Source organism: Myotis yumanensis, unplaced genomic scaffold, assembly GCF_028538775.1.
Source record: "Myotis yumanensis isolate MYYU_CA2020_CCGP unplaced genomic scaffold, mMyoYum1.0.hap1 SCAF_9, whole genome shotgun sequence".
NCBI classification, from domain to species: Eukaryota; Metazoa; Chordata; class Mammalia; order Chiroptera; family Vespertilionidae; genus Myotis; species Myotis yumanensis.
The window spans coordinates 76,466,540-76,479,354 of NW_027223760.1; the positions used below are offsets into that span (position 1 = coordinate 76,466,540).

Below are 12,815 nucleotides of genomic sequence, written 5' to 3' on the forward strand. Positions count from 1 at the left end.
ATCATCGGTATTATAAATAACCTCTAAGCATTGTTAGATTTTTCCAAAGTTATCATTAAATAAAGCAAGCATTTAAAATAGGCATGTAAAGACATTATAAAAATCCGTATCTTTGTCATTGTAGGTTAATCAGCATTTCCTGTAGCCTAAATAATATTGCAAATGAAGAAAAAAATAGCCCTCGCTGGTGTGATTCAGTGGATAGAGTGATGGTCTGTGGACCAAAGGGTCCTGGGTTCCATTCCAGTCAAGGGCACGTACTTGGTTGCAGGTTCTTCCCTGGCCAGGGCCGTGGTTGGGGCTCATGCAGGAGGAACCACCAATGTGTTTCTCTCACATCGATGTTTCTCTCTGTCTTTCCCTCTCTCTTCCACTCTCCCTAAAAATCAATGGAAAAATATCCTGGAGTGAGGATTAATCATAAAAATTAAAATAATATTAATAATAAAATAAATTACAATCTGTAAACTATTTAGCAAATGTTAAACAATTGAGAATTATCTATATCTTTCTTTAGACAAATGGTCAATTCCAGGGCTAGGTCATGAAAAAAGACAAGATGAATGTGGAGTACCTTGTGGTATCAGAGAATAAGGACATATTCAAAAAGATGGAGGCATGGCAAGGGGCCAAGGAGCCAACCTAGAGGAAGTCCCAGCATCCAAAGCTGAAACAAAATGAGAAACAAAATAAATGAAAACAACACGGGTTGTAATTCAATATTATAACAAATATCCATGAGCCCTTACTGTCATAAATAAATAATAGTATAAATAAGTGGGAGAGATGAGACAACTTTTGTTGTTGTTATTATTAGTTCTCACACGAGGATATTTTTTCTCTTGATTTTTTTCAAAAGAGAGGAAGGGGAGAAGGGCGAGAGAAGGGGAAAAACATTGATGTGTGAGAGAGATATCCATTGGTTGCCTCCTGCACATGCTTAGACTGGGATGGGAATTGAACCTGCAACCCAGTTACATACCCTTGACCAGGAATCGAACCCGAGACCCTTTGGTGCAAGGACAAGGCTCCAACCAGTGTGCCACACCCGCCAGGATAGAGTCAATTCCTTTTTAGAGAAGAATTGTAATCAGTAAATGTAGAAGGAATGAGGGAACCATAAGGGCACCACAATAACTATTGCAATCAAGATCCACTAAAATGGATGCTAAAATTACAAGGGGGAAATTGTAAATTAACAGTGGAGAAATCTGGCAGACAATACCTTCACCAAGTAACCACTTATATGGATATATGTTCTTTGGTTAATCCCTTTACCTTCTTTTACCCAATCCCTCCTTCCCCCTCCCCACATTTTAAATCAAAGTCTTCATAGTATCATTTTAGAACCTTGTTATCATAATTCTAGAATTAGCCTTAAGATTAAGAGGAAACACATATGATTAAATAGAAAGAGCATTATTAACCACATCATAAAACTGTAATAATTTTTATATGCTGAATTTTTTCAGTATTTGTCATTTCACAAAACATTTCTTGTTTACATTCTACAGGTGACACCATTCAATAATTTCCCAATATTTTCCTCTTGTGAGGATAGTTTGTATATCTTTTTGACATCTGTAATTTGTTATTCGGGAAGATTTTTCAGATAAACTTTTTATCTGAAATAGTAGGTCTTCTTAATTTCTTTCCTCCATTTTCAATGTAAACAATTAGAATTGAACTGCCATTTGCTGAGATAGCAATTGTTTCAAAGCCTCTGAAATACTATCATTTGGGGAAAGGCCAGAAATAATTTCAATAGAGTCCTCCTCGTCTTCATTTCTCCCAGTTTCTAGAGGAGAGCTGCTTTGTTTGCCGCCAGAGTATTTAAAATGGACTGGTGAGCACTGGTGAGTTTTTTAATGAAGCATCAATGGCTCCTTCCATAGCCTTTTTTCTCAAGTCTCCAGGTTTGGTTTGGTTTTGTTTTACATCCTTAAATAACAGAAGGGTCACCCTACATTCAGGAAGTAGGTCCAGCTGATGCTGCATTTCATAGATCGCAGGATTTGCCACATTCCCAGTTCATCTCTTAAAATGATAATAAGTAAAAGAGTCTCCTAAGGACACATGAAAAGGAGTAAATAACCTGGAATCATCTATGAATAGAAAGATAGAGGTAGATAAAATTAGTGTTGAATAAATTAGTCAATAACCCTATTAAATACACAATATACAGACAATTTTTTCTTCAGAAAATAATCTATTGAGATTAAGTCACATAAGCAATGATATACTAATTCCAGATATACTAAATGATTAAAGGCAAAAAATAAAATCATAAAATATTTTAAGAAAACATAGGTGTGTCTAAACCTGTTTGGTTCAGAAAGGGCTTTTCAGGCAAGTGAATTTACAAAGAAAATGAGAGAAATAATTGCAGAAAAATTAATTACTCCTCCATTTAAAATACCATAAAAATATGTCCAATGTGAAACTGGGAAAAATATTAGCAATAAGCGCTGAGTAAAGAGAAATTACTAAAAAACAACTATGAAAATTATTTAGTCATTTATCTATACATTTATTCATTCAAAAATATATATTGAGCAACTCCTCTATACCAACTAGAATACAGTAGCAAACAAACCAGACTGCTCCCTATATGAAGTATACATAAGCAATAAGCCAATAATTAGAAAATGTGTATCATCTTGGTAGTACTGTAAAGAATGAGAACACTGGCTATGGGAGAGAGACGTGCAGAGTGGGGCCATCCTTATTTTGTGCCAGGTACTCAGGGAAGGCTCTGGTGCCATCTCTGTTTGAAGAGAGACCTGAAGAACATGAGGGAGGGAGCGGAGAGATGTCTGCAAAAGGGGCTTCCAAGCAGCAGGAACAAGGAGGAGGGAGGAGCGAAGTCCAGGCTGGGAAATGCTTAGGACTTGCAAGGAGCTGTGTCAGGACTGAGTGAGCAAGAGAGAGAGAAGTGCAGGTGGCTTGGGGTGGTGAGGTAGATTACCTGGGGCTCTTTTTATTTAAATCGTATTTGTTTCCTCTTAATTTTAAGGCTAATTCTATAATTATGATAGCAAGGTTCTAAAATGATACCGTGAAGACTTTGATTTAAAATGTGGCCATTTAAATGACTTTTGTTTTTATTTTGATGCCTCTGGAGGCTTCTGAATAGAAAATTTATTTTCATTTGTTCAACAAATTTAATGATGACTTTGTGCTACTTACTGGTCCGAACTGACATGCTTATGTCCTAGTAAAACAGGAATATATGAAACAAATAAATAAATGAGTCAAATACTGGTATGCAGGCTACTGGATAGTAACAACGATGTGGAGAAAATAAAGCAAGGTAAGGACTGGCCAGGGAAAGGCTTCATGGAGAAAAGACAGCAGAGTCTGACCTAGGCTTCCAAAGGTTATTCTGCTTCTGTGTTAAGAATTTCCTGGGATGGGGGGCAGGGAGGGGGAGAAGGGGGTCAGTATGGGGGTGGGAGGCATTGGGAGGCAATTGCAATATTCAGGCAAGGAGAGCTGTGTCCTGGATTAGGGTAAGCGGGGAAGTAGGAGGTTTTGTATACGTTTCAGGTACAGTCAACATAATGCTTGAATGTGTTGACTTTGAAATGCCTATTAAGACGTCCACAAGGAGATAGAGCAGGAAAGCAGCAATGGAATATAAGTTTTTTATGTGAATGAGAGACCAGATATTAGTAACCTGTTTTCTCTGCTAGGGACACTGAAAGACATTCCCATAATCATCTAAGTGCAGAGTCACACGGCTTTCCTGCATCTTCCAAACATTAGATCATTGTCTCCTCAGAATAAATGTATATGAGAGCAATGGGAGCATTACAGAGAGCGTGAGAACTGACAAATGTCTCTGAAAAATGTGAAAAGAATGAAGTTGGGGTATGAGAGTCTTATTTGTCCTCAGCTCTGCCATTTAGTAGTGCTGTGATCTTTGATAAGTCTCTTCTCGGTCTCTCTCATCCTTTTGTCTCCCCTCCCTCCCTCCCTCCCTCCCTCCCTCTCTTCCTAGGATGTCCAACTCTAAAGTGAAATTGGACTATTGTCCTGTCTAGATTAAACTAAGAAGTTCTTTGCTATTTTTTAAAATTATTTATTTATTTATTTATTTATTTATTTATTTATTTTTAATCCTCACCCAAGATATTTTTCCATTGATTTTTAGAGAGAATGGAATGGAGAGGGAGAGAAAGAGAGAGAAGTATCAATGTGAGAGAAACACATTGATTGGTTGCCTCCTGCACCCGCCCAGCACCCCAACCGAGGCTGGGGAGGAGCCTGCAACAGAGGTAAGTGCCCTTGACCAGAATTGAACCTGGGACCCTTCAGTCCACAGGTCAACGCTCTATCCACTGAGCCAAACCGACTAGGGCCTTTGCTGGTTGTTTTTTTTTTTTAATGTTTAACCTCCTAAAACACAGAGAGAACTTCAGGGAGTCCTTGGGGTTTCTTTGATTGGAGGTGGATTGTAATTATTGCTCTCCATGCTCCCTTAGACATGTCTGCTTGTAAGTGAAAAGCTCAGACGGTCCACTGACACAAGGTTGCTGCGAGAGTGGGGCTCGTTGGAAATGCCTGACATAGGAAGTGCTGTGTGCCCACTCGTCTACGGGCAAAATACTTTCATGTCTTCGATAAATAGGTTTCCAATGGTTAAAACACAGGATGACACAGAAGGAGGCTAACACCATGATCAAAATGGTCATGGAGTTAAACCCATCCAAGTGGCCTCTTTCTGTCTGCTTCTGCCTGTTCTGTAAAGGGGAATGGAGGGGATCTCTCAGTTCACAGAAAATAAAGCTGAAAATCCATTTGCTCGGGAGTGTTTTATTGTTTTGGTTTGGTTTTTGTCTACTTAGCGCGTGAACAAGTAATATTTGGTGACAGTCTACTTCTCTGCTACCAGGGGCAAGTGGCAGGAGAGAGGACACTGCCTTGGCCAAGTCATAACAACAACACAGCCAGTTCCCCAACCCTTACAGACCAAGCCCAGGCTGGCTGCGAGGACGGTTTTGTAACTTTAGAAATGGTTGCTTTGATGGCGCATCTTTAAAGGATAAAACAATGAGTTAATAGGTCCTTGGGGAGTCATTTGGCTAAGGATTAAGGACCTGATCAAACCATTACTTACAAGTGAAAATCTGACTGAATTAACCAATTGCTTTTGTGTCCAGAGAACTCATGTTCTCGTTCTCTTGTTCTTTCTCCCTTCCCCTCTTTCATCACACCCACACCACTTAGGTCCTTCCGTGACCAAAAGCAGCACCATCACAGGTTTATTCCTCTCAAGCTTACTTGTGCTCACGCTTCAGGCGCCAACATGACAGCATCTCCACCCAGTTTCAGCAAGCCACCAAATTCTTGCATTCGGTACCCGACCCCCACCCCTGCCTATAACCAGAAACAGTGACAGGATTATCTTGAAAATGAAGTAGCTGCCAGATACTGTTAAAATTTCCAGACCTTGGAAAAAAATGCATCTTCTTTCCAGATTGTGCATTCGGTTAACAGAAGCCTCCATGTGACCAGTTCCATGTGCTCATTCAACTTTGGCAACATCTGGATGATGCCTGAAAGTTTTTGGTGTTAAGAGCCTATTTAATTCATCATAAAAACAAATTGACCATGTTATATACTGAAGGCAGATTTCTTCATTGCGGGCAGACCTAAGACAATGAATTAAAGGAACCCACTTTTATCTCACCAGGTATAGTTTTGGAGTCTGGTCTAAGAATCTGGTGTAGCATGTCAAAGTGAATTAAAAATGGCTATTTTAATTGATTACACATTGCTATTCCCAAAGAAAAGCAACCAAAATGAGACTCAAGGCTCAGAAATAAAGAACTTTGAAACAAAGGGGTGAAACTGGCTCCAGTTGCTTCCTGTAATATGTTCATTTTTTTCTCGTAGAAAATGATAATTTCCAAACACAACAATCTTTTAATCCAAGAACCTACCTGAATATTTGTTCAACTGTTGTCTGAAAAGAGTTTGGCTTTCACACATCACTTACCACCCATGGATTTAGGAGAGACTAAACAGGCTATTCAAACATAGTCCAAGTTATGAAGGACTAGATTTCAATTTGGTGACTTTCTGCCCATCTTTCATCTAACCGTTGATATTCCACAAGAATTCTTTGCTAAAGATATATTCCTTTTCTAAAATTCAAAAGAGGTTCACATGTAAATGCATCAAAATCGATATTAACGTGCATGGTGATTTTAAAGAAAAGAAAATCTTAAAACTTTTCTGATTGGAGAAAATTTGTGATACCCCCTGCTATTTCCAACTAATTTTTGGCCATATCTTGTGGTTCATAAAAGTCAATGTTATGAATAACTAATCAAGAAGTGACTATAATATCAGCTCTTTAGTCTGAAATGTATCCTGAAAATTGAGAGTTAAAGGAAATAATTAAACACCCCTTTTTAGAAGAAACTATAGTTGATTTCCATTTGATAAAAGAAGGCCCTCTTTTCATAAGAGAATTCCAGCTAACAAATGGAGATTACGGAATTTAAAAATTATTTTCTTTATAGTAAGTGAAGGTATAGATTTCAATTTGGTGGCTTTTAATTCATCTGCCATCTAACAAATTATAATTTAGTGAATTATCTGGGCTAATTCATTACATTAATAAATGAAAGAAGTGAATTGTCTGCAATCTTCAGTGACTCAGGCAAAAAACATCAGTGAGTGCCAAAACAATTAGGTAAAAGTTGTCAGGGCTAGGATATTCACAGGTGCCAAAGAATTATCCCAAAAAGTATTTGTCACAAAGGGGTCTTAAAATCAGAGAGGTCACTCACTACCTGAACCCAATGATCCAATATAGCAATCCTACCAGACAGGAAACCAGGGATGATGTAGCTCCTGCCATGATGCAGCATTAGTTATATAGTGTCACCCTAAACATTCTTACTAAATATATTTAATTTGAATCTAATGAAGCCTTTATATACACCTAACATGTTCACGGGAAATACAAGGGATAGAAAAAACAAGTCAAGTAATGAGACAAAAGGGAATAATTCAATCATACCCATAATGTGGGACAGTTGCGTTGATCTCTTCAAAAAGTAAAAAAACAAACAAAAAAAAAAGATTGGAGGACTTATCTAGATTTTTAAGGTTAAAAAATAAAACAAATGCAACACACAAATCTGAATTAGATTGTGGTTCAGAAAACCATAAAAATGATTTAGGGTGCAATTGAGAAAAGTTGAATATGGACTCACTATTAGAAGATGTTAAGATGGTCATCCTCTTCAGGGTAATAGGGGTATGTGGGTATGTGGGAGAACATCATTTCTGGAGATACTGAAGTATTCAGGGGTGAAAAGTGATGACATGGTCAAGGTATTTTCAAATGATTTTGTATGAATCATGTTTAGATCAAGGTTTCTCAACTTAGCCACAACCTATATTTTGGTTTAGATAATTCTTTTCAGTGGGGCGTGGGGGATTGTCCTGTGTATTTTAATACTATCAGCTCCCCCGCCTCTACCTTCTAGATATCAGTATCACAAACGGCCTCCTCCCCAAGTTGTGACAGCCAAAAATATTTTCAGATATTACTAAACACCCCGTGGTTGAGAACCACAGACTTAAATAAAGCAAAAACATATAGTTAAATAATTATGGTAAAATGTTAACAGTTGTTGGCTCTAGGTAAATGAGTATATAGGTAATTATTAAGCTATTCTGTTAACATGGTGCATATATGAGTAATCAGTATACTATTCTTTCACTTCTCTGGAAATTTGAAAGGTTTCTAATAAAAAGATAGGGAGAAAAATGATGTCTTGATCTTATAATCTGAATTGGCTTTGGATAGGAGCCGGGGGCATTTGTATTTTTCAAAATGCCTCCAGGTGAGTGTAAAGTGTAGACAGGGTTGGGGACAACTGGATATAAATGATTTTATAATATGCCATCTGAGTTTTGATATAACTCTAGGAAATATAAAAGGACCGTGAAACATAATGAAAAATAATGAAACATAACATTTAATTTATACTTCATGTATAAAAAAAAAGGAATACCTTTTACTGGTTTGTATCCACAGAAGAATGTGGGATTAAGAGCAGGCAGTGATGTCATACCTTACTACTAAAAGTGTGGTCCACAGACCAGCTATATCAGTATCACATGGGAGCTTGTTGGAAATGCATCATCTCAGACTACATCCCCACACCTACTGAAGCAGAATGTGCAATTTAGCAACATCTCTACAGGTGATCTTATGCATATTCAAATTTGAAAGTGCTGGGTAATACACAGAGAGATAGCTTAGCTAATTCATGAAGTAGTCACATCAGTGAGCATTAAAGTAAAAGCCAAACAACTAGTTAAAAGGGGGGGAAAACAAACCATTAGTCAAATAAATCATTGTGTATAAAATCTGATTTAACTAATTGACTTTGGTGTTGAACAGAACCAGATCGCAAAGCCCATGCTCTCCTTCTTCCTCTGGAAGGATACCTTCTCTTTAGGTATTTCTTTCCCATGACCAAAGACCCCTAAATCATTTCCATTCTCAAAACTTCATGAGTGCTATTCCTTTATGGTCCATAAACTACCTGCACTCAATATCAATAAACTCAAAATATACTGCCTATTTCTCTGGAACTAGAAAGAACTTTAGCATCTGCGGCAGAATGATTTGATAAAGGAAACGAAGTAGTAGAAAAAGTCAAGAACATTTGTTTTTCCACTACATAAGGCCCCCAAATAAGATTTATCTCCATCACTCACATTTGAAGATGTGATCTCTTACCATTATGTGGTTTACAGTATCTGTGCTGTCCCTCTCTCCACCCTATTAGTTGAGGTAGAAATAAAGGCCAGAAAGATGGATGATCTCCACTCTTATCCAACAGAAAATAGCTCTAAGATATACTTTCTATTCTTGCATCCCTTTCTCTGTTAAATGTTTTAAGAGATGAAATATTCATTGCATCCCTTTGACTACTTCAGAACACAACAGCCTTCTCGTTAGGAATTATTTTTGGTAACTCTAACAAATTTTTTCCGTGTACAATTCCATCTAATTATCCTGTACTACAACCATTTAGAGTACCAAAGCCAGCCCTCTCCTTCTCCATTGCTACAGCCTCCAAATATAGCTTCTGTAGTCAGAGTCAGCTATCTTGCCCTCTTAGTCACAGCCCAGGTGCCTAAGATGAGAAGAATGCATCTGTCAAAATGAATCAACAATAGACACACTGAGTAGGTGAAATACTCCTCTTTTCTCTTTACCTCCTACATTTTATCTGAAAGATGAGAGGGCGAAGAATTCTTGTGTAATTTCTCAAGTGGGAAAGGTTTTTACCTTCCATGTTGCTCTACATGACTCAAAATCTACTGTTTTTTCCTTCTTAGGGATTTGAAGATTTTTTTAAATGTATTAATTTATTGTAATAGCAGCATTATTTGAATCTAGATTTTGATCTGTACCTCCTGGCTTTCCAAGGAACATTGGCTATTAAATATAAATTACTCCATTATTGTTATCATTCAAAATATCTGCCATCTTATTTAGCTGGACAGCAATAGGTTCAGTAAATGGAGAGCTTCTCTTTGTATATTTTTTCCCCAGTTGTGTCTATCTGTTCCTTCAAAAGGATACCCTCCTAGGCCTCAGGGGTTAATTTCCTTTTAGAATCAAAAGAAATGCAAATGACGCAAAGCAAACAGAAGTAAACATTTAAATCTTCGGGTTGGAAAGGCTGTGTAGTTAATTAAAAAAAGAGGAAGCCACCACTGGTTTGCATGAGAATTTGTGGGCAAGCTGCCCATTGTTAAATTAGGATCATCCATTCATTGCTGAATTTGATTTCACTACACTCCTTGCTTTAGTTTTTGAGTGGGAGTTAAGCCAGTTGGGAGATTTACAGTCTTCCCCATCTGCTTGTGCCAACATATGGATCTTGGGAAGGTGTTCAATGGTGTTCAAGACATTTTCAATAAGAAAAACCTGTCTGTGGGGTAAGATCACTTTTTGTACCCTCCTTTTAACTTTCATTTGGCTATGAACTTGGCTTCTTTGTTCTTTCATGACTAATATTACCATCTGTGACATTACGTATCAACATAGCAATGTAACATATTAAGCACAGGAAAACTCGGAATGCTCGAGTCCATCCAAGCATTTGTTACTTAAAGTTCCAGGCCTGCTTTCTAGCCACCTGAAGCATTTCCCAACTTCCTACTGACAAAATATCATGTAACTAATCAAAGCATTTTTCTCTCATTAGGAATTGGAACCTCAAAGCCTCCGGCACAGCGGTCATTCCGTAAGCTGTCTTTAACAGCAACGCCTAAAGAGTAATAGTTTTTGCCGTCATTGGCTGTCTCAATGGGAAGGACTTCCTGGAGTTCTGTTGACTCCAATGAGAACTGGCTACTGACAGAATCATCCTGATTCCCTTTCACAAAAGACTCTAAAGTTCTACATGATGATCACCAAGCATGGGTCAGAATCTATGACATCTTCTCTGTGGATCATGGGTTTATCCAAAGCAGTGCCTGGGACTAGACCAAGAAATCGATAGTAAGCATTGTGCTACCTGGGAAGAAAGACACAGGGAGTTAATGGTGCAGAGTTTGAACAATTAATTTGCTACAATGGATTGATCAAGTATGTGATGAAAATAGATAATCCACCTTGCCCTTGGATATATATCTACCTTTCACAACATCCTTAATGTATACTTATGTGACCTAAGCCAATGAAGAAATGAACCAATTTTCTTTTTCATTTCATATATTTTCATAAGTGTAAAGTCTGCCCTAAATTCTGTCAGGTTTCGCCAAGGCAGTGTAGTTCAGGAGTGTTACAGGTTGGCCAAAAACCACTGGTGTTAGGTATTTTTTAAAATATATTTTTATTGACTTCAGAGAGGAAGGGAGAGGGAGAGAGAGAAACAACAAAGATGAGAGAGAATCATCGATTGGCTGCCTCCTGCATGCTCCCCACAGGGGAATGAGCCTGGAACCACAGCAAGTGCCTGGGAATGGAACTGTGACCTCCTGGTTCATGGGTCAATGCTCAACCATGGAGCCTCACTGAGCAGGCTACTGGTGCTAGGCATTGACAGCAGAGTGCTGGGCACTGGTCTCGGTTTTGTTCCATGTTCTTATCCTAAAGTTCCAGAAGTAGTTTTGGTTTTGGTTTAAGTTTAGTTGTAGGTGAAAACATGACAGGAAAAATTGGTAGCCATCCTGGGGAGTTCCCTAGATGAAGAATCGCTGCTGGCTCTTACTGTAAAAGGAGGTGGGTTACACACATATGATGAGACAGAGCCCTACCAATGCCACTGACTAAAACTGCCAGGTTTGGGATGTCCCTGAGCAGGACAGAGACTTATCATCAAAAATGACTATATTGGCAAAGAGGGAGAATTGCGTAGGCATTGGTGGTAGGCCAACATTTTCTATGACTAGACTGTAATATTTTCTTTTTATTGTTTGTTTCATAAATGTTCTTATATGATTTTATATAATTTCTTCTATAAATTGCTTGTTTATTGTTCATACTAATGTGATATGTCTGAATAAAAGACATAAGGGATATTTTCTCATCCTGACAGAAGAGTGTTTTTTTAATTTGTGGGTTTTGACTCATTGTTGGGTCAATAATTTAGTGAGCCTTGAACAGCACTTTATAATGAACTAAAATAGAATAAAAAATATCTGTGTGCATTACACAAAATAAAGCTAAATGGTATTTTATTCAAATGTTTCATTTTTATTTATGTACACCAATTTTTATATACATACATGTACTGAGTTATGCTTAAAATGTATTTCCTATGTTGCATCTTTGTTAAAAGATAAAAACTAATGCTCTATATTATAACATTTCATTTTCTTCACTTATTATGAGAAAATTTCTCTCAATGTGTGTGTGAGTGCACTTTGTAGAAAACTAACCATAACCCAGAAATGGGTTAAGAGGTCACTCAGATGTAATTCAGACTATTCTACTGCCTTGAAGCAAAACAGGTACTAAATCTGAAGAAGGACTATAGAGTGCAGAAAATGACATGGTTGAACCATCCTTTTGCTTATTGGCTGGTAATTACTGAGTGCCTACTATGTTCTTGGCAGTGTGCCTTGAGCCAAAGACACTGAGATTAATAAACTGGCCCCACCTACCCTGACCACTGCTGTCAGTCCTTAGTTTCTCAGTTACTGTCATTGGTGTGCTGGTAAATGTTTAACAGTGGTAGAGAGAGGCTGGTGGAGGGTAAGGAAAGTCTGATTGGTAGATAGCATTTGCCAATTTCCATGGTGTAAATGCTCCCACCATGGCTAACTTTAGGTTGCCAACATGATGTCAGCAAATGCGGAGTTAGGTGCACAGTGGAACACCACTAGATAATATTATATATACATATATATATATATGTTCATCCTACAGATAAAATATACATAACAGTAAAATAAAATAACTAGTGATATATTTTGAATATTTATTACCTTTTTTCTCTAATATCATGTATTTAATTCTGAGTTTATATAATTTAATCTTTAATAATAGCTGTAATTAACAACCAGCTTACAAAATTTCATAAAGTTTAACAAATTCATGTACCATTGCCTAATCATCATAATTAATGTTACTGTGCCTTATGCTGGAATCTCTCCACAGAAATAGAAGTGTCCTTAAAGATAGTCATTTAGAATATTGGTCCCTTCCAATTTTTTTATATTAATTCAAAAGTGGGAAAATTTTTTATATCCTCTAAAAAAAAAACACACAAAATTTTGAGGACAAATTTTGTACCATTTCTGCTCTCTCTCCTTTTTCCATC

The 12,815-nt window shown here is 37.4% G+C and overlaps 1 pseudogene; it reads right to left on the reverse strand.

Annotated features, from left to right (window-relative positions):
- Nucleotides 1-1,483: 1,483 nt before the first annotated feature.
- On the reverse strand, nucleotides 1,484-1,998 carry LOC139017027 (EKC/KEOPS complex subunit TPRKB pseudogene; annotated as a pseudogene).
- Nucleotides 1,999-12,815: the final 10,817 nt, after the last annotated feature.